At 46.1% G+C, this 11,735-nt stretch overlaps 1 long non-coding RNA gene across 1 annotated transcript in view; it reads right to left on the bottom strand.

Moving 5' to 3' along the window:
* LOC109320933 overlaps positions 1-1,424 on the bottom strand; it is a 5,412-nt gene extending 3,988 nt beyond the window's left edge. The window contains exon 1 of the long non-coding RNA XR_002103886.1: positions 829-1,424. This is a non-coding gene — a long non-coding RNA (uncharacterized LOC109320933). The remainder of the gene's footprint in view (positions 1-828) is intronic.
* Positions 1,425-11,735: the final 10,311 nt, after the last annotated feature.

The following is an 11,735-nucleotide window of genomic DNA, read 5'->3' as shown; positions in this document are numbered from 1 at the left end:
GGTGTCTGCACACGTGCTCAGGAGAGAGAAGATAAATTCTGCTTGCAAACACAGTTAGTTTGTCAGAAGCTGATTTGGGCATCAATGCCCCACTCTGACCTTGTTTGCAAACAAATACATCCTTTTGTGCCGGCTGATGTTTGTGTGTCTGTGATCTTTGCGGGCCTCCGGAGAAACGAACCGCTTTTGTGCAACAACATCTTCAAGCTTTTGTGTATTGTCTCTGAATCACGCTGACTTGTGGGAGTGGTCCCATTGGCAGGAGCCAGTGCTCTCATATCAATGCAGGAGCAGGCCCTGTGTGGGCAGTCCAAAATCAGTTCAATCACAAAATGCACAGAGTGACCCCAGCTCATTCCTGCTGTTTAGAAATACTCTACCTCTTTGGATATGTCTGTTTGACTGATGTCTAGTACATTCCTATCAAGGATAAAATACATTCTTCTGGGGCTGGGAAATGATTAGGGCCTGAATCATACTTTCCCAGGATTAAACTCACAATAGGTTGCCTAAGTGAGAGTAGGACTCCACATAGGAATCCCCGTTGTTCCGTGGAAGGGCCGTATTCGCTGTCACTACCAGCTCCAAAATAAGATGCAGGTTTAATCCCCAAAGAATTCCCTGGACCTGCATCGATTTCAGAGGATCTACAAGAAACCAAAGTAAAGGGTAGGGAGGTATACCTGCACACCAGCTACAAAGCCCAGGGTCCTAACCTCCACTCCCTATCGGTACCATTTTAAGGAAGCACTTCTCCCACAGTGTCTGTCCTGGCTGCAACCACTCCTATAGGAATCATCTTTTGTTCTGTCTCTGCATAGTACCTACCAAAGTGGGATCCCATTTCTTCTCAAAACAAAAGACAGTCTCTCCACATGGACCTGCAAAGAATAAAATGCAAACCCAGGCTCTTCCTGGTCTCAGGAACAGTGTGTGGAGGGCAAATGATGCATCTCCGTCCAGCTCTCCCCCTGCTCTTGCCTCTCTCTCATATTCTCCCTGTTTATGGCCTCTGGAGAAAGGAGAACTCTCCATTTGGTCTGACCAAAGCAGAGATGACTTCCCTTTGATGCCAAGAATCCCCAGCGCATACAGCTAATGGAGACATGTTCTAGCCCCATGTCCTTACATCCAGCCAGGAAACACATTCTAGCTGACAGGACAGTACAAAGGCACCATCCACCTCTGTTTACAGATGCTTGGAAGTGTGGGCTCTGCTGTTTCATGTTTTGCTATTATATTGTAACCCCCAAAATAAGTCATTTAATTTTTAAAAGAACTTGTGTATTTCCAGCTTCTTTGCCAAAGCAAACCAGAACATCTGTTATTGAAAAAGGAGAACCAGGTGCCCGTCAGACATGTGATGACCACCCAACCTGCATGTAACAGCTTTGCGCAGCAAGCTGCTGTCAGAGGGAGAGCTGTGTTTGCTTTTTGTCCACAGCCCAATATGCTGAATAAGAAGCCTCTGGGATTATTCCTTTCTCCTCTAACCAGACTGCCCACCAGATCATCTTCCTTCTCATTTAGGGTTTTTTTCTGGTTAAAGAGATAACAGCAGTCTTTATTTATGTCTGGGGACTTTGCATTAAATTATTGTTAGATTAAAAGGCTGTAAACTGGCAGGATGACAGCACAGTAATCAACAAGGATTGCTTATAAGAAGAAGCAAATCTTTACCAGTATGCATTAAGACTGAATTACCTTATATAAAGCAAGCAGCCCTTCCTTGTACCACAAAACGCTTGCTCCCTCACAGCCTTCCTCCCCAGCAGCCCTTGTAATAGCCTTTCTTCTTGAGCACCTGTGCAAAGAAAGAGGCAGGGAAAGATGGAATTAACCTCTCCTCTACTGGGGATTAGTTAATGTCTCTGTACCACATCACAGAGCTTTAGGTTTGAAGATGAAAAGCAATGAGGAAATAAGAACCTGGACTTTAAATAATGTTTGGTCCTTCTATATCGCCTTCTAACCAAGGATCTCAAAATGTTTTGATTGCCCTGTGCATTGTCTTCATTTCAGTAAAGGGAGCATGGTACACAGAGAAGTGACCCATCTGCTCTCCGACATGGTGAGTGAGTCAGTAGTAGCACAGAATCACCCCAAGATAAAGTTACTTTTGGGAGTTCATGTAGCATTCATGGATATTTTACCAGATTAGATTTACTCCCGTGGTGCTTATTTTAGCCAACTATAGCTAATGTAAAGCTGCATTCAGTTTTATTGTTCTTTTATAGTATTTGATATAAATGAAAATTTGATGCATCATTATATATCATCCAAGGTTGGGTCAGTAAGGCAGTGATTAACTTAAAAGGCCATCACTTATTTACACTTAGAAGAGAGAATGGCTGAGAATTAGCATTTGGCAAGGGTTTGACCATGTGCCTCCATTCTGACTGCTATGAGGCATAGGAAGCATGGATCTGGCGTGACAATGATAAATTTACATTTTTTAAAGAGTAAGCAGCTTGACACCTAGCTAGTCAAAGGATCATAGAGGAGAGAAAGTATATGGGATAAAGAAGCCTACAGGTCTAAAAGGGATGCAAGTTTGTGGTCCTGTAAACAGCCACCTTTGGGGGCCAGGAAGTTATGCATAGCATAAGCACCCCTAAAAGTGAAGGGCTGACAAATGTAAATAGCCAGACTTAAAAGGTACTTAAAGCCTGTCTTGAAAGGATGGTTTTGCCATCAGTCTTCCTGGGTAAAAGGGGGAAGGGGTGAGGTCCCCAACTGAGGAGGCTAGGAAAATCAAGTTGACAGATTTAAAAGGCTCTGGCATGAGGCCAGAAGCAGAGATTGCTCTCGGTCTTGGGAAGCTGACTAAGGACTACAACTCTGGAGTTAAGATACAGGATAAAAAGCGATCAATGTTCTGATATTTTCTTTTGATTGTTCACTCTTATCTCTCTCTGTCTCAACACATGGTTACTGATTTCTTGTTCTGCTCTCATTCGCTTATTGTTCTGTTTTTCTAACAAATCCTTCTGTTGTTTCTCTCCTTACTGGTTGCCTGTGGAAGAGGTGACCTCTGGGCATTCCAGGCTGACTCTCTCTATGGAGAGCAGGACCTTTAAATTCTTCTATAACCCGACGTGGGGACCACCTACACTAGGGACAGAAATCACATATAAACCAGTATACCTGATTGAAAACAGGTTCAAATCTGTAACAACCTAGAGCCAGCAGAGATTAGATACCTTACTGCAGCTGCAGGGCCCGGTGTAAAGTATTGAAACTGAGGCTTGCTGGGAGGGCAACACAGTGGGAAGAATCTTGGCAGTCCGGGGGTCCAGACATAGCAGAACTGGACATAGAATCCAGTGGTCCTGACTCTTGAGGAGTCACATGACCATCCCTTAAATTGTGACTAGAATACATATTTAAAATGCAACCCATCTCCACACACTCTCTCACCTTATTCTAGCTGATTCATAAGGAATCTCAGACAAAACTTGGAAGGAAAGCCACTAATAGTGACCAATATACTCCACTCTGGGAAAGGATTGCAACATATCCAGCAGCTGCAAATGAAAATGTACAATTGAAAACAATTCCAGTTAGTTCTGTGTGGGAACTTCAGCCATGTTCTTACAGCCCTAAATTTAATCACATGTATTCAATGCAAAGTTTTGATTTTGTATCCCTAGACTGTAGTAGTGATGAACCTTTTATCTGATGTCCTAGTGAGGAAAGAGATGCTCCGTTGACTTTAAGCTGTAGCATCAAGATGAACAGAATGCTGTTAAGTTCCCCTGTCTATTATGGACTCCCTTCAGAGCGCATGGTTGAATACTTTGCTGAATCATGACTAGGACTGTAACCATAACCAGGAAATGGAGTAGAGTAGAGGAGTCCATACAGTTGATAACAACTTCACTGTATAGGTCTGATTAACCGGAGAAAGTTTTAACTAACTAATGGATACTATGAAAAACCTGAAGTCAGTAGCAAAGGAGACACCAGGCCTAAAACTCCATTTGAGTCTTCTGCTGGAGATTCAAATCACTAATCTACTAGGACACCAGGAGAGGGAAAGACAGTGATTAACTTTGGGAGGCCATGTCTGTCCTGTATCAAGTTATAGGCTGATACTGTGAAGAGATGATGGATTTGTCACTGCTTGCCACCTTCACCCCAAGCTCTCATACAGTCTCTCCTGGGATGTTGCGATGGAGCATTGTTGGCAAATTGATTGTAGCAACACAGCTGATAGGCCTCTTCCAACACAGGATAAGGTAGTTTGTAGCTGACTGAGGTGAACCCTGTTCTTCCCCTATTATTCTATTTTTACATGCTAACACATTAAAACCCACAGTGTCTCATTAGCAAAGATCATGAGCTAGATTTAAACCATTGCAACATGAAGCAGGCTTGTTTTACAGTGGCCAGTCATTGGAGCCAATGATTTCCCACCCTTTTGGTCATATTCCATGGTTACAAGTATATTCTACAAATCGTTATGTCTGAGGGAGAGTAGGGCCTCCCCAGTCCAGAGGTAGTAATTAGGCTAAAATGAGCCAAGCTTTTCTAAATTGAACTGGCAAAAGATACCTGCTGTTTGTTCTTCTTGTAGAATATCCAATAATGGCCCAAGGAGCCAATCCTGGATGCCTCTTTTCAGAGGCCACAATTTTTTCCCCCCTTCCAACCACAGCCCTCAGGGTGTCAGACAACAGCTACACAAGCTTCTATAGAGAAGAAATGGGGCAGAGGCAGCAAGTAGTGATTTCTGCCTGGACAGCAAGAGCAAAACAGCGTAAACTCCATGCTCTTATCTCCCCAGGGGAGCAGAATGCTGGAAGTGCCCTTGAAAAAGGAAACTGCATCATTGACGCAGCACATAAAAAAAAAGTCTACACATGGGTGCTTGTTTTCAACCCATGCCTTGACAAGAACATTCAAAACCAGCAAGAGTGATGAATTGCCTTGCTACTGGTAACGAAAGACCCACTTCATTATGCTGTGAAGGCCACAGTAATCAATTCTGGGAACACAGAGGCTGAACCAAGTCCTGTGGTTCTCATTTGAAAACAAAACAAACAAACACACAAAAAATCAGGTAGAAGAACATTTTATTCCAGATACTTTTTCAATGTGATGTCCTTTGGCTCCACATACTTTGCATTCTGCATGTTTTAATGTATTAGGCTAGGGACAAAAGTTACACATAAACTGGGTTAAGTGATCAGAAACTGGTTTACACCTGTAACAGAACAGATGTTCAGTGCACATAAACCAGTTTGAAAATGGCTGAAACTGGTTTGAGGTAAACCTGGTTAAACATAGTAACAGACTTAAGTGATTTTGGCCAAACCAGTTTATGCAATGTCTGTCCCAGACCCCTTCCTGGTTTAAGTTAAATCAAAGTCCTCCAGCATCCCAGCTGCTTTGCAACTCTGGGCAGGACTCTGCTCTCTGGTACAGCCCAGCAGGCCTGGGCCCCCCCGCCTCGGCTCCCTGGCTGCAGCTCTGGCAGAGACTGCATGTACAGCAGGGTCTGCCTGGCTTCCTCCTGCTTCTCCCCACTCCCCTCCCTGCTCAAGAAGGGATCTCCCCCTCCCCTCTGCCTTATATAGCCACCTCTCAGCATTAGCTAGCAGACCACATGCTGGCTACAGTCTATGCTATAAGAGACAGGACAAAGGCGGACAGGACAGTGTTGGCTTAGGGCTTTTTGGAGCTAATCAACAGGTAGCTTGTAGTGTTCCTCCATCCCTTCCTTGGAAAAAGCTGTTTAAGAGCTTGAACTAATGGAGAAAAGCTTTTGTTTTCTTGATGGGCTGATAAACACTGAGTTAGGGGTGATAAACACTGTATTATAAACTCCCTGCTGGGGTTGTCAGGAGCAGGGAAGGGGAGAGATCTCCTACCTAATCAGAGCATCTTGCGGGGGCCTGACCACCCTCTCAGCTCAGCACTGTGAAAGAGAAGGGAGGGCTGCTCTAGCACCTGCCAGCTTCTAGCCTCAGCCACTGCAGGCATGTGCCTGCATTTCTTTAGTACAGAGGGGATGTCTGTGTGGTTTCAAACCTGTTTAGTCTAGCCAGGTTAGACTAACCTGCACAGATTGAATCAATTCAGGCTCAGGCTTTCTGAATGTCTGTCCCTAGCCTGGGAGGTAAAAACTGCACTTTTAAATATGCTGCAGTTTTTGCCTCATGCCACTGATTGGCCAAGAGGCCCCAGCAGCCCAACCACTTGGCTGCTGCTGATCAGACAGGGGACAAAAACTGCAGCATATTTTAAACTATGGTTTTTGCCTCCTGGCCAATCAGCAACAGGCAGCAGGGCCACCGGGGCCCTCAGCCAATCAGTGACATGGCCGGCAGGGGGGAATGGGGCTGGGAGAAGTAGCAAAGAAAGCAAGATTAGAGGAGCCTCCATGCAATGCACTTCTGCCACAATTTAGTTAGGCCCCTAATAATTACATATTCTGCTACTTACCTACTGTAACAGGCTCTGCCTCCAAGGGCAAGTTGCAGCACCCCCTACAGGCCACCCTATGCCTATTCTCTTTCTATAGTTTCCCAAATCCAACCTCACTCCCTTTCCTGCCTTGCCTTTATGTTGAACTTAATCTTTTTGGGAGGCTACCTTCAGAGAACCAGAATTTAGCTTTGGGTGTCTTACCCGATCCAATTAATCACTAGCCTGCCAGTAAGTCCATCCCACCTCCTACCTAGAGCAGGGCATTCACTGTCTCTCTCAGCACCTACCCCTCCAGGTCCTGGTTGGACCACCTCATGGGGAAATTATCCCTCCAGGCCCTCTTCTGTGTTCTAGTCTCTGTCTCAATGCCCCACACCACAGTCCAGGCTGCATATGTTAAGCTTTAAGCCAACAGATGAAGGCACCAGCATGCTTCCACCACCTTCTCTTTCTATGGTGGCTCCCCAACCCTGTGCTAGATCTTTGGAATATAGCCCCCAAGCTGTGGGGTACTTCTCTGGCATCCTCTGTAATAGCCCCTTCTCTCAGGAACCCCTTCATGGCCTCCCCTTCCCCCACTTTAAGCAACCCTGAGTCATATAGTGCAATACAAACTCTATACAGCAACCAAAACCAAACACATGACTGTTTTTCCTTTATACAACCCCACAGAGCTCCTTCGGTCATGAGAATCCAAGTGTTGGGTCCTGGCCACCAGCTTTTATGGCCCTTCTCCTCCCTCTTCTGGTCACTTTACCTGGCTTGCTGTTAGTAAGACCTAGGTGCCTCTAATTCCCCTATTCAGCAACCCAGTGTTGTATTGCCTGTGATCTGCAGGCTGAGTCCTGGAGCCCACTTACCTATGGTACCTGCACCTGCTGCCCCTTTGCAGCTGGTATCCTTGCAGGCTGCCTTTGCTCTGCCATCATAACTGGGGTTCTTCAGCTCTTTTCTGGTAGCCTATTTTCTGCCACCCTGTTCTTACTTCATCCAAGTACAGGGGGAAGGCATTCTGTGTTATAGCCACATAGGAACCAGGAGGAACCAAACAAGATCAAAACAGGGGTCCAGTATCCTCTTTCTAACAGTGCTGAGAAACAGATGCTGCAGAGGAAGGTTCAAGACAGCCGTATAATGGACAATTAAAATATAATCTGCCCAGACATGCACTGTTGGAATTAGCTGGAGGGTTTCCTTTTATGGGTGACAGGGAAGCAAAACTGGGAGCCAGGGACTGAGTTTTCAAGTTTTAGGGCAGTAGGGGGGCTAACTTTTTTGCCAGGCATGCCACAAATTAGCCCCATACCTGCCCGAAGTGCCATTTCGATCCCCTTCTCTGCTCCATCTGCTGCTCTGCTTTCTGATCCCTGCCTGCTCCGCTGCTCTGTTTCTTTTCCTGTGCTCCAGAGATGGCACCAGCCTCTTCCCCTTGTGGGGGCTGAGCTGGGCTAGACAGAAAATTGCAGGGCTGTGCTATACATCTTCTGGCCAAACATACCTATTCATTTTTTAACAATACCCACTTTAGGTGCCATGAATCTACGGGCTGTGGACAGGAGCTGAGTGGGCTCAGCAGTGCAGGGCGGGTGGCAGCAGCAGCTCAGGGGAGAGGTGGGGGGCTTGGATAGGGGCTGGCAGGGGTGGTGCTAAGGTGAATTTTGGGGTGGCTATAGCCCCCAAGCCTCCCCCAGCCCCACCCCTGTTGTGCTCCCTGCCCTGTTGTGCTGCTTTGTTTTACTTGCTGCCCTATCTGCCACTGCTGCCTGTCTCCTCCCTGACCTCCCACATGTCACACACAAGGCTGCCCTTGCCACTGTTGGCACTCCTGCTACAGGTTAGCCGCCTGCTGTCTTAGGGTGTTGTCTGTATAGTCTACTGTTGTTTTGTATCCGTGCATTGTTTATTATTTATTATAAGCTGCTCTGAGTCATTGTAGATTGGATGGGATACGATTCTTAGTAATAACAAGAAACACAATAACAATGGAGGAAATAGCTCCCTAACTGCAGACAGTTGATGGTTAGCATTTACCCTGATGTATGAGAGTTTTTATCCATTGTACTAGGATGACTTTACAAAGACAGTAAATGCCTTTTGACTAGGAAGGCCTTGAACTTCCAAGTGGATGTCTCTGCCACAAACGGCTCGTGCAGAAGGCAGTACCAACAACCATATTGCTCCCACTTTGCCCATGGGATGGCAGATGGATTTTAAGATAGACTTTTTTAAGCCCCAAGGCAACAATGCAGCAAATGACTTAAGCATACACTTAAATGGGACAGCTGTGTGTGTATGTAAAATTAAGTGCATACACTTAGGTGCTTTACTGAGTTTGGGTGATTAAGCTTTTCCTGCAGCTGTCCCTAAAATATAGAAGTTCATCCAATTACAGTGTGCACTTTGGCCTAGTCCTTTCAATTTATAAACCCCCCGCGAAAATATTGTTTTTCCCCTAAGACTTTCATTTTGAAGCCCAGTTCACCTCTGTGCAAGGCTCTCTCCATTTTGACATCAGAATATGTGGTTTTGTTTCAGGTTAACTAATGTACGTCATTTCTAACTGCTTTTGAAGTGTTTCTGTAATGCCTCAAGCACGTTGGAACGGGGTAGGGTGGGTTAAACATATAAAAAGATTATTCTCTGTGTGTGATACCTTACTTCACAAATAAGCGTTTAACAGGACTGCTTCAAGAGTATGTTTCTGACTCAGTGCTGACAATTGCATGAATTTTTGGTAGCACTCAGCAAGAAATCGGGGTCACAACGTGATTGTATTACTTCAGAGTATTATTGTACTGAGTCTCATAAATAATAATCTGTAAAACTGCAGAAACTCAAAAGGAAATAACAAAGGCATAAAGGAAAACTACAGAAAAGGAAAGCAGCAAAAGAGGAAAATTATGGCTAAACGAGACATAATAATTGCAATTTTTTTCACAAAAAAACCCAGAGTAAATGTGTGGGCCTGGTCACTGGGGAGTTTTTATTTTCCATGTATTCAGTAAAAGGCAAACACGTTACAAAATACATTTTAATTTTAATCAGTTATTTTTGGATAGATGAGAATTTTCCATTACAAATATTCATTAGGTTTCTTTGAAACAAGATGCTATTGTGGAAGGATCATTTTTCTCCTGTTGACTTGCAGGAGAACATCAAAGCCACAGGAATATTCATTCATTACATTTTATACAATGCCGATTTTTTCACTAGTAGTCTCAACACCAGCATTGTTGGAGCCATTAGTAAATTACATTTAATAGTGTAATTTGTTTCTGTGTTTGTTTCCAAGGGGCTTTGATCTTAGAATTCAAACACCACGTATGTCTGAAATTCTATCTGCACTACTTTCTTTCCCAAACAATTATCTGTAATATATTGTTATAAGGGAAGATAGACAGAGTTATGGGTCCCAGAACTTTCCAGTACAAGGGTCTGTTTACAGAGTTATATTGTTTAAAAGCCAAATTTGCCTAGGATCCCATCTAGCATGCCTCACCTAAGGGCTGAAGAGGCCAAGTGGGACTTTCTTACAATTGTGCCTTCCTGGGGCACATCCCCACGAGCAGGAACATGCATTTCCCTGGGCACAAAGAGCAGCGCTACAATATGTGCCACTGGTGCTTGTCCCTGGGAAACGCTCATGCATGCCTGCACAGCACGTTACCCTGGGTGGGGTAGGGGAGGCTGGGGCCAGCACCCAGGCTGACCTAAGCAGCCTTATCTGGGGTTCTGAGGGCCTCTGGGGGCTGCAGCTGTAGCAATCCAGCAGCACGGACCCTGGGCAGCAGCTGGAGTCTGGCTCCAGACAGCTAGGCTCCAGTTTCTAGCGGTGTATGCTGCTGCCATGTGTGCTGCCCCACTTCTTTTAAGGCATCGGTTTTTTTGACACAGGGATCTCCCATTGTCAACCCCAGAATGAGAGTGGGGAAATGGAGCAGAGGGGGTTCAGTCTGGGGGGTTTTCAGCCTTCACTGGATGGTGGGCAAGTGTATTCGAGCCTCCCACCTCCCAGGTTCACTCACCAGCACTGGCTGGGGAACACCTAAAACAATTTCTCTCTGCTCCCTTTCCCTCTCTCATTCCGAAAACTTCGCAGCTTCACAGGGGCAACTGGTTGCAGGCTGCAGTCAGCAGCTAGATTCCCCTCCCTCTTGGAACCAACAGTGAACTTCTGTTTGGTCCAGGCAATCATTGTAACTCAGATCATTTCCTGCAAAGCGTTCTCAGTTACAATGGGGAGCTGCACTTCTGTCTGCACCCATACAGCCCATGAGCCAGATTCAGCCCACAGAGCCACTAGATCCAGTCCACAGAGCTTTGCTTGTACCCGTGCCTGCACTGGAGTTGAGCAGGAAGGAGCTGCTCCGGGGTTGGGAGCTGGAAGCTGTGCCCAACACGACTGCTTCTTCTTCCCACCCTTCCCTTCCTTCTCCTTCCCTCTCTTCCCCAGCTTTGGCAAGAATGTACTTTCCAGCTGGAATGAAGCTGTGCTGGAGCTGGGTAGAGAAAGTGGGTGGAGGTGGGGAGAAGCAGGAGCAGTGTGGAAGCAGCTTCCAGATCTCCAGGCCCAGCACAGCTCTGTGCTGCTGATGTTTTTTCCCAGGCCCCATGCCCCACCTGCAGTGTGAATGCAGCTTTCACCTGGAATGGAGCTGAGCCAGACTGAGGAGCTGGAAACTTCCATGCTGATCCCTGCCCGGGCTCCCTTCTCTACCCAGCTTGGACCTGGTGCAGCACCACTCCAGCTGGAGAATGCGCTCACACTGTACCTGGAGAGTGGAAACCTGGAAGAAACAGTGACACACAGGCCAGCTCCCAGTTGTGTGGCTCTGGCAGGGCCATAGGAAAAGCCCCCTCACCCCCACCACCAGTGATGCCCTGTCAAAGCTAATCAGCCTGTATCAGAACCAAGTTGTTCCAGCCCATAGCTTGAAAAAGGTTGTTGGCCCCTGCTCTACTACATCCTTCTAGGCCTCTTTAGTAGGTGTTGAGGGCCAGGACCCTACAATCACTCCACTCCACAGAAAAAGCATCTGTAGGCCAAGAAAGGAAGTAGACACCCTGACTTAATGATGGCTCTCTGTGGTAGTTCTTCCTCCTCCTCCCATGGCTCTTTGTAGTGACAGGTCTGCCCTGGCTATGTGACTCAGCAATGATGAAGTAGCAGCTATATAAGGCCTCAGCTGTATTTAATGTTGTTTTAATTGGGAAGGAACTCAGCATCAGAGGAGGGCCCAAAGGGGACACTAATTTTGTGATACCCCAGTTGTTTGTGTTCCTAAGTTGAGAATCATTGA

The sequence above is a fragment of the Crocodylus porosus genome, unplaced genomic scaffold, assembly GCF_001723895.1.
Source record: "Crocodylus porosus isolate Cpor-Errol unplaced genomic scaffold, CroPor_comp1, whole genome shotgun sequence".
NCBI classification, from domain to species: domain Eukaryota; kingdom Metazoa; phylum Chordata; order Crocodylia; family Crocodylidae; genus Crocodylus; species Crocodylus porosus.
This window is presented reverse-complemented; position numbering and strand designations above follow the sequence as displayed.